Here is a 16,954-nt window from a genome sequence, read left to right as displayed (position 1 = left end):
CTTTGGCTTTTCATCTTCAAACTGACGGCCAAACGAAATGGGTGAATCAAGTCTTGGAACAATACTTACGATGTAGCATCAACTATCAGTAAGACGATTGGACCGCATATCTGTCACTAGTCGATTTTGCATATAACAACACCCTCCATGTGTCGATTCAATACACACCATTCTTTTCCAACTATGGGTATCACGTAAAGCTTGATTTATTGAGTCCATCAACAAATAACAATCTAGCAGCTGAAGGATTTACGAAGCAACTATCAGAGCTTCAAAATACGTTGAAGCTTCAATTACAATCTGCTTAAGAATCCTACTAGGCGTCTACAGATAGATTTCGAAATCAAGCATCTACTTTCAAAATTGGAGATAAAACATGGCTTCTTTGATGGAATATCAAGACCAAGCGACTATGTGATAAGTTGGACTATCGAAGATTGGGACCATTTATCATCCAGAAGCAAATCAATCCAGTGGCGTACTGTCTGAAATTACCGGTTTCTATGAAGGTACATCCAGTCTTTCATGTTTCTTTGTTGGAGCCTTATCGAGAGTCGTCTTTTCCTGGAAGAGTACAATATTCGCTACCTAGTATTGAAATCAAGAACCATGAGAAATACGAGGTCAAAAAGGTGCTGGATTCACGAAAAAAGTGGGGCAAGTTGGAGTATCTTGTTCATTGATGCGGCTACAACATTAATGAGCAAACGTAAAAACCAGCTGAAAATCTTGCCAATGCCCCACAAAAGATACAGGAGTTTCAACAACAACATCTTCATAAACCTAAGCCGGTTTGACGATAGCTTCCTTCTGAAGCTTGCTCATCCAAGAATATAAGAAAGGGAGAGAGCACCACCAAAATTCGTAGTTGATGTAGTTATTTTTTCCATGATAAAGTAGAATTTTTTCAATAGCCATAGTTTGGTCTTCTGATATGGATAGCCAAGAAATAAATACTATGCGAGTCAGATTATCTCAACCGACTAGCTTACAAAGGCGACCCCGAGATGAAGAATCGCCTATACCATGATGACGACGGAGGATACCTAGTAACCGATCACTGGTGATTGTATTTGAATTTGAGCGTGCTTACGATGGTCAGCCAAAAGACGTGTTTGCAGGACAATTTCACAATGAAGATATGGAAGTTCATGCTTGGTAAAAAATTGAAGGCATAAGCAACTACCGTTGGCTTTAAGGGCCGATGAACCACTTACCTCGTGAACAATAGTTGGAGTTTATAGCAGACGTTATGCGATAGAACTTCATTTTCTTACGTTGGTACTGATTTACAATAACATTGCTTCTCAGAGACCTCGAAGCTAAAGGAGGGGGTGATGTTAGGAACATAGTCATTAGAAGGTTGATTGTTGCAGTTCACTTCAAACCTCTTCATAAGTAGGAAGAAAAACATCAAAGGGAATTTGGACTATACTTATATTGAGGAAAATATGGCCACAAGGTTAATAATTATTTAAAGAAATGCCAGAATACATATCAAATGAGGAGTGTGGTGCCGTGTTGTAACACGACTGTATAGTAAAAATATAAATAAAAAATATTTAGTCATCTTGGATGTTAGAAACAGTAGCCAATTCCAGTGCAAATATTGAGGGGCCAGTTAATGTCACTCCATTGCAAGTTGTACCATCGAACGTGACAACAGCATATGCTCCATCGGCGTCATCGAACTAGAGCTCCAAGAGATGTATTGTCGAGACTGAAGAACTCTTCAGCCTCGATTCTAATATATACTCCTATTTAGGAAGCTTCTCAAGTAACTTCTATCAACTAGGAAGCTTCTAGAAGGTTCCAGAGACTTGCTTCTACAAGGTTCTAGAAACTTGCATCTAGAAGGTTCTAAGGACTATGTCCCTAACATCACCCCCTCCTTTAGCTTCAGGGTCTCTAAGAAGCAATGTTGTTATTAATCAGTACCAACACAAGAAAATGAAGATCTGTCGCATAACGTCTGCTATGAACTCCAATTGTTGTTCACGAGGCAAGTGGTTCATTTGCCCTTAAAGCCAATAGTAGTGACCCACTCCTTCGACTTCTTACCAAGCATGAACTTCCGTGTCCTCATTATGAAATTGTCCTACAAACACGCCTTCTGGCTGACTATCGCAAGTAGGCTCAAACTCAAATACAATCACCAATGATTGGTTACTCGGTATCCTCCGTCGTCATCGTAGTGTAGGTGGTTCTTCATCTCGGGGTCGCCTTCGTGAGTTAGTCGGTTGAGATAATCTGACAGGCATAGTATTTATCTCTTAGCTATCCATATCAAAAGTCCAAACTATGGCTACTGAAAAAATTCTACTTTATCTTGGAAAAAATAACTACATCAATTACGAATTTTGGTGGTGCTCTCTCTCTTTCATATATTCTTGGGTGAGCAAGCTTAAGAAAGAAGTTATCGTCAAACCGGCTTAGGTTTATGAGGATGTTGTTGATGAAATTCTTCTATCTTTTGTGACACATTGGCAAGATTTTTAGCTGGCTCCCACGTTCGCTCATTAATATCGTAGCCGCACCAATGAACAAGATACTCCAACTTACCTCACCTTTGCCGTGAATCTAATACCTTTTCAACCTCGTATTCTTCATGGTTCTCGATCCCAATATTAGGTGGAAGATATTACACTCTTTCAGAAAAAGACGATTCTCGATAAGGCTCCAACAGAGAAACATGAAAGACTGGATGTACCTTCATAGAAGCCGGTAATTCCAAATGGTACGCCACTGGATTGATTTGCTTTTGGATGATAAATGATCTCAATCTTCGATAGTCCAACTTATCACATGGTCACTTGGTCTTGATATTTCGTCAAAGAAGCCATATTTTATTTCCAATTTTGAAAGTAGGTGCTTGATTTCGAAATCTATTTGTAGATGCCTTGTAGGATTCTTGAGTGGATTGTAATTGAAGCTTCAACGTATTTTGAAGCTCTGATAGTTGTTTCGCAAATCCTTCAGCTGCTGGATTGTTATTTGTTGACGGACTCAATAAATCAAGCTTCACGTGATACCCATAGTTGGAAAAGAATGGTGTGTATTGAATCGACACATGGAGGGTGTTGTTATATGCAAACTCGGCTAGCGGCAGATATGCGGTCCAATCGTCTTACTGATAGTTGATGCTGCATCGTAAGTATTGTTCCAAGACTTAGTTCACCCATTTCGTTTGGCCATCAGTTTGAAGATGAAAAGCCAAAGAAAGCTTGATATCCACCTTTAGTATCTCAAAGAGAGATCTCTAAAACTTTGATACGAACTGGATTCCTCGATCTGATACGATATCATCTAGTAGTCCATGATATCAATACACATTATCAAGAAAGAGCCTTGCTGTGACTTCACTGGATGATGTCTTCTTGCAAGGAATAAAGTGCATCATCTTTGTAAGCCGATCTACCACGACAAAAATGTTGTCAAATGAGTTCGATGATGGTAGGTCCGTGATGAAGTCCATAGAAACTGAAGACCATGGTCGACATGGAATCGGTAATGGCTCTAGAAGTCCATAAGGACGATGCTGAGGATTCTTAGATCTTGAACAAATGTCGCAGGAGAAGATAAAATCTTTCACATCCTTCCACATTTGGGGCCATCAAAAATCTCGAAAAATAAGCTCCAAAGTCTTGTTGAATCTAAAAAGTCCCGCAGCTCGAAAATTGTGGCGAGATTAAAGAACTCAGAGTCGTGCTGGTCCTTTTGGAATATACAACCGCTCCTCAAAGTATAAAAGATCTCCCTCCACCTTGAACTTGTCATCATTGGCATGCTCTTTGATATCAATGGCTACTGAATCTTCAATGGTCACGGCATGTACCTGATTCAGGAAGTTAGCATCAATTGGCACAATAGTATCTGATCTCCTTGATAAGGCATCAGATAGTCCTTGCTACTTTCCAGGTCGATAAGTGATAACAAAATTGAACCTAGATAGCGACATACTCCATCGAGCTTGACGTCGATTTAGAACTCGAGTCGACATGAAATACTCCAAATTCTTGTGATCTGTGTATACGATCACTGGGTGTGCAGCTCTTTCAAAAAAGTGACGCCATTCTTGGAAAGAATCCATTATAGTAAGAAGTTCCTTATCGTGGATCTCATAATTGATTTCAGCAGCAGAGAACTTTTGAGAATAGAATGCAACCAGATGGAGCTTCTTGTCTTCTCCCATTTATGAAAGTACAGCTCCCAAAGCAAAATCCGAAGCATCAATTTCTTAATAGAAGGCTTTTGTAAATTCTGGATGTACTAAGATTGGAGCCATAGTAAATGTCGTCTTCAAGGCTTGAAATGCCTTCTCTGCTAGAGGTCTCCATTTTTGCTTATCTTTGCATGTCAATCGAGTGAAAGGAACAACAACTTAAGAGTAATTCTTGATGAAGATTCAATAGAAGTTGGCAAAACTAAAAAAACATTGTACGTCTCTAACTGTTTTTGGAACCTCCCAGGACACAATTACTTCCACCTTCTGGAGGTCCATCTTCAAGCCTTCCATTGTCACAACGAAGCTCAAAAATTCCATCTCCATTTGGTGAAATAAATACTTCTCCAACTTGGCATATAGTCCTCGCTCGCATAGTTTCTCCAAGACCAAAAAAATTGACTTTTTATGCTCTTCCTTGTTTTTGGAGAATATCAAAATATCATCCAAGTAGATGACAACAAAATCATCAAGGTGTTCTTGAAAAATATCATTCATCATATATTGAAAGACCGCTAGAGAATTGGTAAGACCAAAGGGCATGATATTATACTCAAAATGGCCATACCTTATACGGAATGCTGTCTTCTATTCATCTCCTTTCTTAATTCGTACGAAGTTGTAAGCTCCCCTTAAATCAATTTTTGTAAAGATCCTTGCACATCCAAGTTGTTCTAAGAGACTAGAAATCAAGGGTAACGGGTAACGATTCTTTATTGTTACCTTGTTGAGGCCTCGATAGTCCACGCACATCTGCAATGAGCCATCTTTCTTCTTCACAAATAAGATGGGTGCTCCAACTAATAATTTTGAATGATGGACAAAGTTCTTGGCTAGATTCTCATCGATGTACTTCCGCAACTCTGCCAACTCTGTCTACGATAGATTGAAGATTGGGCCAAAAGGTGGTTGTGCTCCTTCCTGCAAATCTATGGCGCAATCATATGCTCGGTGTTCTGGTAGCATGTCGGCATTCTTCTTTTGAAACACATCTTTAAAATCCTTATATTGCTCTGGTATATTTGCTGTTGAGATCTTCTCTCCAATAGTTGGAGCCGCATAAATGACAAACGGTGTGCCTTCCTTGGATGATCTTATAAACACTCTTGCTCCAATGAATAAGGATTTCTCTATTCGAGATTTTCTACTAGGCTTGCTCTTGGATGGTTTTGTGATAAAGATCATCTTCCACAACCTCCAATCTATGGATGAATTATACTTTTCCAACTAAGAAAGACCAAGAATAATAGGATTTGATGGACTTCTAATAATATTGAAAATAATATGACTACTATGGCCCTTAAACGTGACTTCTATAGATTTTGATTCATGGGTGACACTACCAGACAATAAAGGTTGCCCATCTATGATCTCAATGTGAACAAGTTTGGATTTTTGTACTAAAGAGATCTTATGATGCTTCGCAAATTCTTTGTCTAAAAAACAAGCAGATGCTCCTAAATCTAATAATGCTAAGGTTCTCAATTTTTGAGGGCCAATAAACAAAGGGATTGTAAAACAAAGGGCAGGTTGAGCGAAAAGAAAGGAATCTGGTTGTTGTTGTTGCGATATTTCACTATCCAGCCACACGGTTCCTATTGTGGCTGGGCATCCTCGTTTTTTTGAACAAACGTGCCTTTAGTCTTGACAATGGGTCAATTTTACTTCTTGGGGAAGTTTCTAACTTTGTGGCCTTCTTCATCACAATATAAGCATAGACCTTCCTCCATACGCCACTTTTTTTCTTCTAGAGTAAGAGATTTGACACGTACCGCATCAATTTGCATGTCTTCTATCTTTGAATGTGAATTCACACTGCTTGCCGACATAGTTGGAGCATGGCGAATCGTATGTTGTCTTGAACGTTGATCTTGATGGTGTTGGAATAGGTGATTATCACACTTCATAGCTTCGCTAATAGCTTCGTTGAGCGTTTGCAGATCAGGAAGAGTTAACAACCTAGATTGTGCCATCTCAGATGCTCCATCATTATGAAGCCTTGCCATGACTCCTTCAATCTCTGTAGTTCTTTGTGATAACGTAGCGAGGGCATTCATGATAGCATCCAACTTGGTCTCCAAATTTTTCGTCATACTAATGTCTTGGCCTCCAGCCATCCTAAGAGAAGGACAGAAATGACTCTACAAGAAGACAATATTGGTTTAGGATACTCCGCAACCTCTAAAATGCCTTAAGAGTTTAAGAAAAGGGGTAATCTACTTTCTCCAAGAAGAATAAGACTCCAATATTGTAACAAAAGAAGTATCAATTTAGAGGAGGGTAATCTGTAACCTCTAAAATGCTAGTACACTTCCAAGCAGAGCGATAATCCACACTCTAACGAGGAAGAAACTAGCTCTGATATCTAAGGTGAGTTCAATCTCGACAAACTGTCATGGATACAAAAATACAAGCTCGAGATCTAACAAGAAATTCAAGAAGAATTGGCAAGAACTAGATTAATCAGATGAATATAAGAACAACACCAAAGAGGTGAGCTAGAGCTCTAAGAGATGTGTTGTCAAGATTGAAGAACTCTTCAGCCTCGATTCCAATATATACTCCTATTTAGGAAGCTTCTCAAGCAACTTCTACCAACTAGGAAGCTTCTAGAAGGTTTGTGATTTTTCGTTTTACTTATTCCGGAAGAAACTTCCCAGAATAAACCCATATAGGGGGATTCGAACACAAGGAATGACTAGTTGCTTGAGCATTCACGTTAGGGTCACACAATTAATTACCTCCAATGTATCGTCACTATTTCCATTGTCTAAGCACATAGGAAAACGATAATCTCTCCTTTCACCTTATCACTCTCTTCCTTGCAACAATTCAGTCATACCAATAACTGTTATTTCTACCAATATATCTTCACTCTTATAATCTTCAACTGTAATACCTCAACATCACAGCTTCAGCACACAATTACCTTCATTCCAATTACTGGAATTCTTCACACAGCACTACCATTCACATTACAGTGTTTCACACAACCACAGATTCACTCTTTCTGCTGAACTACATTCAGATTTCAGCATTCAATCTCTCTTCTTCTCATTCAATAACATATAATTCCATTCACACTTTCATTCCATGATTCACTTCACAATATTCAGAAACTCTCAATACTCTTATTTCAAAGAATATAACAACAAAAGAAAAGAGGTAGCACCAAGCTTACCCCGGCTCACACTATCACAGTAATGGCGGTTTCTTCCTCTCTCTCATCCTCCTTATCCTACCACAAGATACCAACTGCTACATCTCTAATGAAAACTGCTTTTCCTAACTATTCATTCATTTTAATTACTGAACTACCTTTCTAACAGTCATCTATCCCTGTTTACACTATAAACTAAGTATCTACAAATTAGCAAATAACTACTTATTCTACAAGGTTCCAGAGACTTGCTTCTAGATGATTCTAGAAACTTGTCTCTAGATGGTTCTAAGGACTATGTCCCTAACATCTTCTACCAACTAAGAAGCTTCTATAAGATTCCAGAGACTTGCTTCTAGAAGGTTCTAGAAACTTGTCTCTATAAGGTTCTAAGGACTATATCCTTAACATTGATGGAGGTGCAAGAAGACCACTTTGTTGTTTCCGTTGCAAATAGATTGATCATTGTGCTAGTGAATGTCCCAATCCCAGAGCCAGTGACAATTAAGCGCACTTAATTGTCAATTAAGCACACTTAATTGATAATTAGTATGTGAGAATAGCAAGCAATCAGGGCATACTTATCAATAATGTAATGCTCCATTCAATTCCAATAATCAAGATTAGCAGATCCAAATCCAAAGAAATATTGAGGAGATAAATTGAGGTCCTCAAGATTCTTTGATAAATCAAGTAGAATGTGTCTAAGCCATTCTTAATAGGAGTCGGCAAAAGGAGAAAGAACCAATTCAACATTTGGGTAACCTTGATGTGAAGGGCCAATTTGACCCAATTATGGAGACATCCAATCCAGGTCCTGTTACGAGTTTCTTATCCAATATGAGACCTGACTTGGTTGGGCAATCCAATGAGGTTCCGAATATGGAGGCTTTAGTTCTATTTCAAGTTGTTCCATTTTTTATGCCATTTTGGGAGAAACATCCTTTTTGTGGAAAGATCTTCTTAAAGGCGGGAATTCCATAGAAGCACGATCTGCTGTTCCAATCTCGAGTCCAGGGCGGAAGAATAGGGGATCTCACGGAGTTAAAAGAAAAGAAAGAAAAAGGAAGAGGGCATTTATGGAGATCAAGATTTTGGGATTGAAGAGCTAGCTTCAAGCTCCTTTGAAAGGTGTAGAATTGGATTTCATAGGATTTGGGAGGACTTTGCAATTGTTGCTCAAAGTCAGTGTTTGTATTGGTAAATTCGGTTTTTGCAATAAAGTAAAGGCTAATACTCTTGATTGTTTTGCGAAATTGGAGAGACATTTGTGGTTGAAATTTTAGAGGTATTTAGATAGTTGAGTATGTCAAGTACATGCAAAAATTTGTATTAATCTAATCGTACAGATAGAGGATATTTAATCATTAGTGTAAAGAGGTATCAAAAGTTGGCATATTAGGGTTGTTTACGGTTTTTATAATATCTGAGATCTACCGGCTAGAATAAGGTGAATTTTGACGTAATAAGTCGAGGACTTAAAAACGGAGCTGCACACAAAGTTTGAATGAGAACTAATCGTTAGAGAAGGAGAAATTGTAAGTTAAAGTTCGTCATCAACTTTCTAAGTGGCGGTCAAGGGACATCAGTGTGGATTTATGGCGTTTTCTTGCAATCTATAAGTTGGACTGGATTGAACTTCTTGAACATTTAGAAGACTCGTAAAGATACTAGTGGTAGAAGTCTCACAACAATCGAACGGTCAGATTGAGAATCATAGCTTGCCGAAGCTCGCTATCTAGGATTAGGGTTTAAAAATAAATAAATAAATAAATAAATAAATAAAAATAATAAATAAAATAAATAAAATAAAAATAATAAATAATAAATAACAAAAGAATCTAAGCTTATAATATCTAAAAGCTATTAAAAATAGTATTTTTAAGTACTTTGTATTGGGATTAAGCTTTTACATTGAAATTTGAAATAGTTTGTATTTAGATGGTTGAAATCCACTAGACTACTTAGATACTTGTAAAACATTGTTTTATCTTCCACAACCAAATGTCCAGTACGTTCTCAAGCTAAATAGCATGTAATATGATAGCGGCCATGTCATCAAAAGCTTTGCAGGAAAACAAAGGCGTCCAACCACAATAGAGACAGTGCGTCTAGATTCTTCACTATCACAAACTAAAAAAAGTTATGTATTCTCTACCAATCTTTCTCATTATTTTACTATACTTGTACAATTAGGAGTTACAAAACTAGAATGTCACGTATTACTTGATTCAAAAGCGTCTACATGTTTTATTAACAAAGAATTTTCTATATCATACAAAATCCATACAGTCAAAAAATCCAAAGCTGTACATGTAGAAGTAATACATGGTCGACTTTTATCCTTTGGAGACATCACTCATGAGATGATTCTATTAGAAATAACCTTTGATAACCATAGCACCTAAGTAGTATTCAATGTCATTAGATCACCATCAAATTTAGACATTTTAGGACTCTCATGGCTTGAAAAATACAATCCTCAAATAGATTGGATATCTCAAAAGTTAAAATTCCATCTAATAGAGCATAGAACCTTTAGATCTATAAAAAATCTTCTAACACTTGACAAGCCAAAACTTAAACAACATTTATTTATTCGAGCTAGAGTATTTGTAAGGGCAGCAAAACATAGCACTACGTTTGCTATCTATATAAATCTACAATTGGAATATGTGATTGCTACAACAACAATTCTAGAGGTGTATAAAGATTTTGTAAATATATTTAAAAAAAAAATGTAAACATCCTGCCAAAGCATCACCTTTACGATAGTGCGATTGACCTTTAAGAAGGTGATCAATGATGATTTGGATCCATTTATAATTTATCCTAGAATGAGCTTGCAACTTTAAAGAAATATATTGATAAAAATCTAGCTAAAAATTTTATTCGACATTCTAAGTCGCCAGATAGTGCTCTTATATTATTTGTGAAGAAGAAAGTTAGATCTTTATAGATGTGTATTAATTATTCTGATTTTAATAAAATCATGATAAAGAATCGATATCCATTGTCATTGATATCTAGACTTTTTGATCAACTTAGCCAAGCAAAGATCTTTATGAAGATTGATCTATGAAGCATGTATAACTTGGTACGCATTAAGAAAAGAGATGAATGGAAGACAACATTTTGTACCAGATAAAGACATTTTGAATATAATATCATGCCTTTTAGACTTACCAATATACCAACGATATTCCAACACTTAATGAATGACATATTTTGTAAGCATCTTGACAACTTTGTTATGATATATTTGGATGATATTCTAATTTTTTCTAAGAATCTGAAAGACTACAAAAAACATATCTACTTTTTGTTGGAAAAGCTACGAAGTGGTTGATTATTTGCAAAATTGGAAAAGTGTATATTTTATGCACCTCAATTCGAATTTGTTAGATATATTATTTTCAACAAAGGCTTTTTTATGGATTCAAAGAAGGTACAAGCAATCATCAATTAGGCAAAGCCAAAATTATATGTGATGTCCAATACTTTCTTAGATTTATAAACTTCTATAGGATTTTTGTTAGAAATTACTCTAAGTTCGCTACTCCACTTATGCGGATGACATGTAAAGATAAGCTAAACTAGATTTCTAAAGGAGAGAAATTTTTTCAAAGCTTAAAAAATGCTTTCATAATAGCTTTAATTTTGATACATCTAAATTTTAATAAACCCTACTTTATAAATATCGATGCCTAAGACTTTACATTAAGAGCAATCTTATTAAAATATGGAGAAGATGGCAAACTTCACCCAATTACATTTTATTCTAAAAAAATTTCAATGGTAGAAATCAACTATGAAATCCACAATAAAGAATTGCTTGCCATTGTGGATTCTTTCTAAGAACGGCGCCACTTTCTTGAAGGCACCTCTTATCAAGTGATAGTATATATAGATCACAAGTATCTTAAATACTTCATGTCAGCCCAAGTTTTGAACCATCGCCAAGCGCATTGGAGTATATCTTTATCACAATTTGACATTTACATCATGTATTGATCTAAGAGCCAACAAAAATTATCAGATGCATTATCAAGATGTTTCTACTTTAAACAAAAAGAAAATAAGATAGCATATGATCAACAATGGACAAGCTTGTTAAAGCTTGAGCAATTTCATCTTTGAGCAACTAATATATCAATGCTTGTGAATTTATCATTTCTTGATCAAGTTCATAAAGCTTCAACCATGGACCTTCTTATTTTTAATATCAAGCATCTTGTCAACAACCTTCTTGAAGAATCTTTCAAATTCAAGATTAAAGACAACCTCTTATTCTTTAAAGAATATTTTTTTATTTTTGAAGGACCAATTAGCTTATGTATTCTTCAAACATGCCATGACTTCCCTGCAGCCATATATTTCAGATTCAATAAGACCTTGGAACTTTTGTCTAGAGACTTTTGGTGGTCTAAAATGTGGAAGGACATTAAGAAATTTGTACTATCAGGTGATATTTGTTTAAGGTCAAAGAATCCTTGATATTAGCCATATAAACTTCTTTAATCCCTTCCTATTTTAAGACAACCATAGTCATCTATTTCCATGGATTTCATTACAGATCTTCTACTATCAAGCTCATTTGACACTATCTTCGTAGTTGTTGATCAATTGACTAAGATGGCACATTTTATACCTTACAAGAAGTCAATTATTGGTGAAGAGATGATAAGACTCTTTATTAATAATATCTATTATTACCACAGATTGCTAGATAATATTGTGTCAGATCATGGACTACAATTTGTATCAAGATTTTGAAAGGTACTCTTCAAGATTCTTAAGGTTGATATCAACCTTTTTTCTGCCTTCTACCTTCAAACTGATAGCCAAATAGAAAGGGTCAACTAAATTATTGAGTAATATTTGAGTTACACCATCAACTATCAATAAGACAACTAGACTTCTTACTTGTTATTGACGGAGTTTGCATACAACAACACAATCCATGCATCTATGCAACAAATGCCATTCTACTCAAACTACGGTCATCATCCAAAGTTGGATATGATAGAACCTTTAAAGTCAATAAATCCAATAACATAGGAGTTTGCTATGAAGATGGCCGAACTTCAAGCAACCATGAAGTTTCTACTAGAAAGGGCTCAACAATATTATAAGTTAGTGGCAGATGAATTAAGAAAGAAACATCTTTTATTCCAATTTGGTCACAAAGTCTGGTTTCTTTGGCATAATATAAAAACCAATAGGCTATGTGATAAGTTGGACTATTGAAGATTCGAACCATTTGTGATTTAGAAAAAAATCAATAACGTAACTTAATGTAAGAGTTACCTTCATCCATGAAGATTCATCAAGTCTTTCACGTTTTACTTTTTGAAAGGTATAAAGAATAAAATATATTAGATTAAAGACAACCACCATCTCTTATGATTAAAATCAATGATCATATTGAATTTGGGATAAAAGAGGTATTAAATTCAAAGATAAGATATAGAAGGCTTGAATATTTGGTCTATTGGCATAGATATGATATCAACATTTACACATGATAATTAGCTGAGAACCTTATAAATGTACAAATGAAGGTTCAAAAGTTCCATCAATAACATCTATTTAGAACAAAAGCAATGAAATGAAGAACACTAGTTTGATAAGATGGCTTCATCATGAAGATTCTTAGTTCTTGGCCTCATAAAGAAGGAGAAGAGGCAGCATATGAAGAGGTAGTTTTTTCAAATATTTAGAATAATATAAGTTAGTAGTTCAAGTTTACAACCATAGTCTATTTATATTCTTTTGGTCTTATTTACTTTATGTGATATGAATAGTCAAGAGACAGCCACCCTATTGGTCATACCATCTCAATCAAGTAGCTTGCAAAGACGACTCTGAGATAAAGAGCCATTTGAATCACAAAGACATCGAAGGATATCTAATAATAAGTTATTGATAATTGTGTTTAAGGTAGAACCTGCCTATGAAGGATGCCTAGAAAGAATATTTGCAAGATAATTCTATAATGAAGATATTGAAGTTCATGCTTGGTCACAAGTAGAAGGCTTGGGACACTATCAATGGCTATAGTGGCCTATGAATCATTTGCTTTGCAAAAAATAACTAAAATATGTAGTGGGTACCATGAGACAGATCTTCAACTTCTTATGTATATATTGACTTACAACAACATTGCTTTTTGGAGACCTTGAAGCTAGAAGAAGAAGAAGTGATGTCATGGACATACAACTAAAGAAGGTTTGAGAAGGTTCTACGAGGTTCTAGAAGGTTCTAAGAAGGTTCTTGTAGATCCTAGAAGATTTCAAAAGATTTCAGAAGATTTCAATAGGTTCTAAAAAGGTTCTAGAAGGTTCCAATAAATTCTAAGATAGTTCTAGAAGGTCATAGGAGATCCTCAAAGATTCTAAGAGACTTTAGATGATTTAGAAATTTGGTGTAGAAGGATCTTAGGCTTTCTTTGTTTCTAAGCTTCATGAAAACTTCTCAAGAAGCTTTCTAGGACCTAATATATATAGGAGTTGGGGCTAAAAGAATCCTCAGTCTCAACAATTTACTTTTTATGGTCTAGCCATGACTTTCTTGTCTTGTATTTAGTTATTGTTTTAATATTGAATTATCTCTATTATTTGGTCTTCAATCCTTATCTTATATACGGTTTCTAATATTTAAGCAATAAAATCAATATTAATTATTAATTCAATCTTTGTCAAGGAAATTCAATCGAGTATATCTTTTGTTTCTTTTGTTCATAATATCAAGTATAATTCTTCTAAGTCTCATGATACTTCTAAGTTTGGATTTAAAAATAATCTACTCTACTTTAAGAGACGATTATATATTTTAGAAGGCAAAGCATGCTTACGTATTTTTAAGTTCATCATGACTTTTGAGTAGTCAAATATTTTGGATACAATAAGACTTTAGAATTAATATTTAAAGATTTTTGGTGGCCTTAAATATAAAAGGTAGTAAAAGTCTTTGTACAATCATTTGATATTTGTTCAAGATCCAAATTCCCTCATTATCAACTTTGTGGACTTTTTGAGTTATTATTTATTCTAAAACAACAATAGTCTTCTGTTTCTATGGATTTTATTATGGATCTTCTAATCTCATGTTTGTATAATTTTATAATTGTGATAGTTGATCGTTTTTCTAAGATGGCACATTTTCTACAATATATAAAATCTATTTCAAGTGAAGAAACAACCAAGCTTTTGCTTGACAATATCTATTAGTATTATGGATTATCCAAAGATATTATATTGAATAGGGGGACTCAATTCATACCAAGATTTTTAAAAAACCTTTTTCAAGATATTAAAGATTAATATAAAGCTTTCTTTGGCTTTTCATCCTCAAACTCATGAATAAGCAAAATGGATGAATCAAGTTTTGGAGTAGTATTTGATGTGTACAATTAATTATCATTAAGATGATTAGATAATTTTTTTACCATTAGTAGATTTTATACATAATAATTCTATATATTCTTCTATTCAACAATCACTTTTCTTTGTCAATTACGGTTATCATCTATGACTTGATATTTTTGACCTTTTAAAAGTTAATAATCCTATGGCAAAAGATTTGGCAAATCACTTATCAAAACTACATGCAATAATAAAGGCATATTTAAAGAAAGCTTAAAAATGATCAATATTGATGCCTATTGCAAAGAACAATCACAATTCAACATAGATGATAAGATATGGCTACTTTGTCATAATATCAAGATTACTTATCATTGTAATAAATTGGACTATTGTAGGCTTGGATTTTTTTTCTATTAATGAATAAGTAAATATTATTGCTTATCACTTATATCTACCAAAATCTATGAAGATCCATCATGTATTCTATATATATATATATATATATTTTTGAGCCATATAAGATAATGAATATCTCATGAAGAAGACAGATGCCCCCCTGTCTTATAGAAATAGATAATAATAAAAAATTCAAGGTAGAAGAGGCTTAAATTCAAAGTAGTGCCAAAATAAATTAGAATATCTTGTTCATTGGTACAGATATGATATTAGTGAATGTACATGAGAGCTAAAAAAAAATCTTACAAATGCAATAAAGAAGGTTGAAATTTTTTATTGACAACATCTATCAAAACCAAGATAAAGAATAATAAATTTCTAATATAAAAGAAATTAGATCCAAAGAAGATAGCATTCTACCTTCTACTCTTGTTTGGTACTTTTGTACATTTGTGATGCTAAAGAGATAGAGAACCAACAATGAGTAGATTCAATTCAAGAACTATTACTTGCTAATTTATCGGACAAAACATTATAATTGTAATAATCTTTAAGATGATGAAATCAAGATGAAGATCCTTAAGAATAATACATCCTTCTTTGAATAGATGGCAAGATACAACATATTTAGTATCACAACGTTAGAAGAAACTTTTGTTGTTTGGTGATTTTATTAGAGGTTGGAATGACTCCTAATCGTGTGTTTAGGCCATTATAATTAAACAGAAATCAAATAATAGGGTGGTCATTCTACTCTAGTATGAGACATTATTAATGGCTAAAAGGACCCATTAACCATCTTCAAAGAAAACAAAGATTAGAATATGTGGCAAATATAATTTGTTCCATCTTGGATTTCTTCAACATGTAATGATTGCTCCTTGTGGAACTCATGTCTAGAAGGGGGGAGTAATGTCACAAACATATATATTTACTATGATATTTATCTATATGATTAAATAGAAGTAAATAAAAGTAAATTTATTTCATAATATTTTTTAGAGAAGCTTCCTAAAAGCTTCATAGATATTGCTTTGACTTTACATATATTTATATTTGATTGATAGGATAGAAACTTGGTCAATAAGTTAATCATGTATTGATAGCTTATAAAACAAGCTAATTATATAGTGTACATATAAAAAACTTATCTTGCAAGTTAAGATTTGTGTCTTACAAAGTCAACATGTTTTAAAGGTCCTATAGGATATTGCCATGTAGCTCCTAGTTAAGAATATATATGGAGGCAAGAGTGAAGCCTTCTTCATTCTTATTAATTCCTTTCTAGTCTTTAGTCTTATTTTAAGACTTTCTAGCTTTTTTATTTTTGGCAATAGCCATTCTATTTTAATACTATATTATCTTTGAAGTGACTTTCTAGTTCATTTGAGTAATACAAGAATACATTGAAGATTTCTTTCTTTGAGCTTTGTATCCTTGATACCTTAAGTCTAAATCTCCTTATATCACAAACATACATATTTACTTAGATAAGAAGTACTAGATAGAAGATAAATATAATTAGATTCAATATTATCCTATAGCAAAGCTTCATAGACACATATGTGACTTTATACATGTTTATAATTGATTGATAGGTTAAAAACTTGGCCAACAAGTTAGCCATATATCTCATGCATAGATAGCATGTGATACAAGCTAACAATGTAGCATATATATATAAGAAACTTTCTTTGCAAGTTTAGACATGTCTTTAATAAATTAGACACATATTGGAAGTCCATAGGATATTGCCACTTAGCTCCGAGTTGGATAGTATATATAAAAGCAAGAATGAAGCCTTCT

This window comes from Physcomitrium patens, chromosome 9 (assembly GCF_059467195.1).
Source record: "Physcomitrium patens ecotype Gransden chromosome 9, ASM5946719v1, whole genome shotgun sequence".
Taxonomy (NCBI): Eukaryota; Viridiplantae; Streptophyta; class Bryopsida; order Funariales; family Funariaceae; genus Physcomitrium; species Physcomitrium patens.
The sequence above is the reverse complement of the archived record's forward strand: the minus strand, read 5'-3'. Positions refer to the sequence as shown.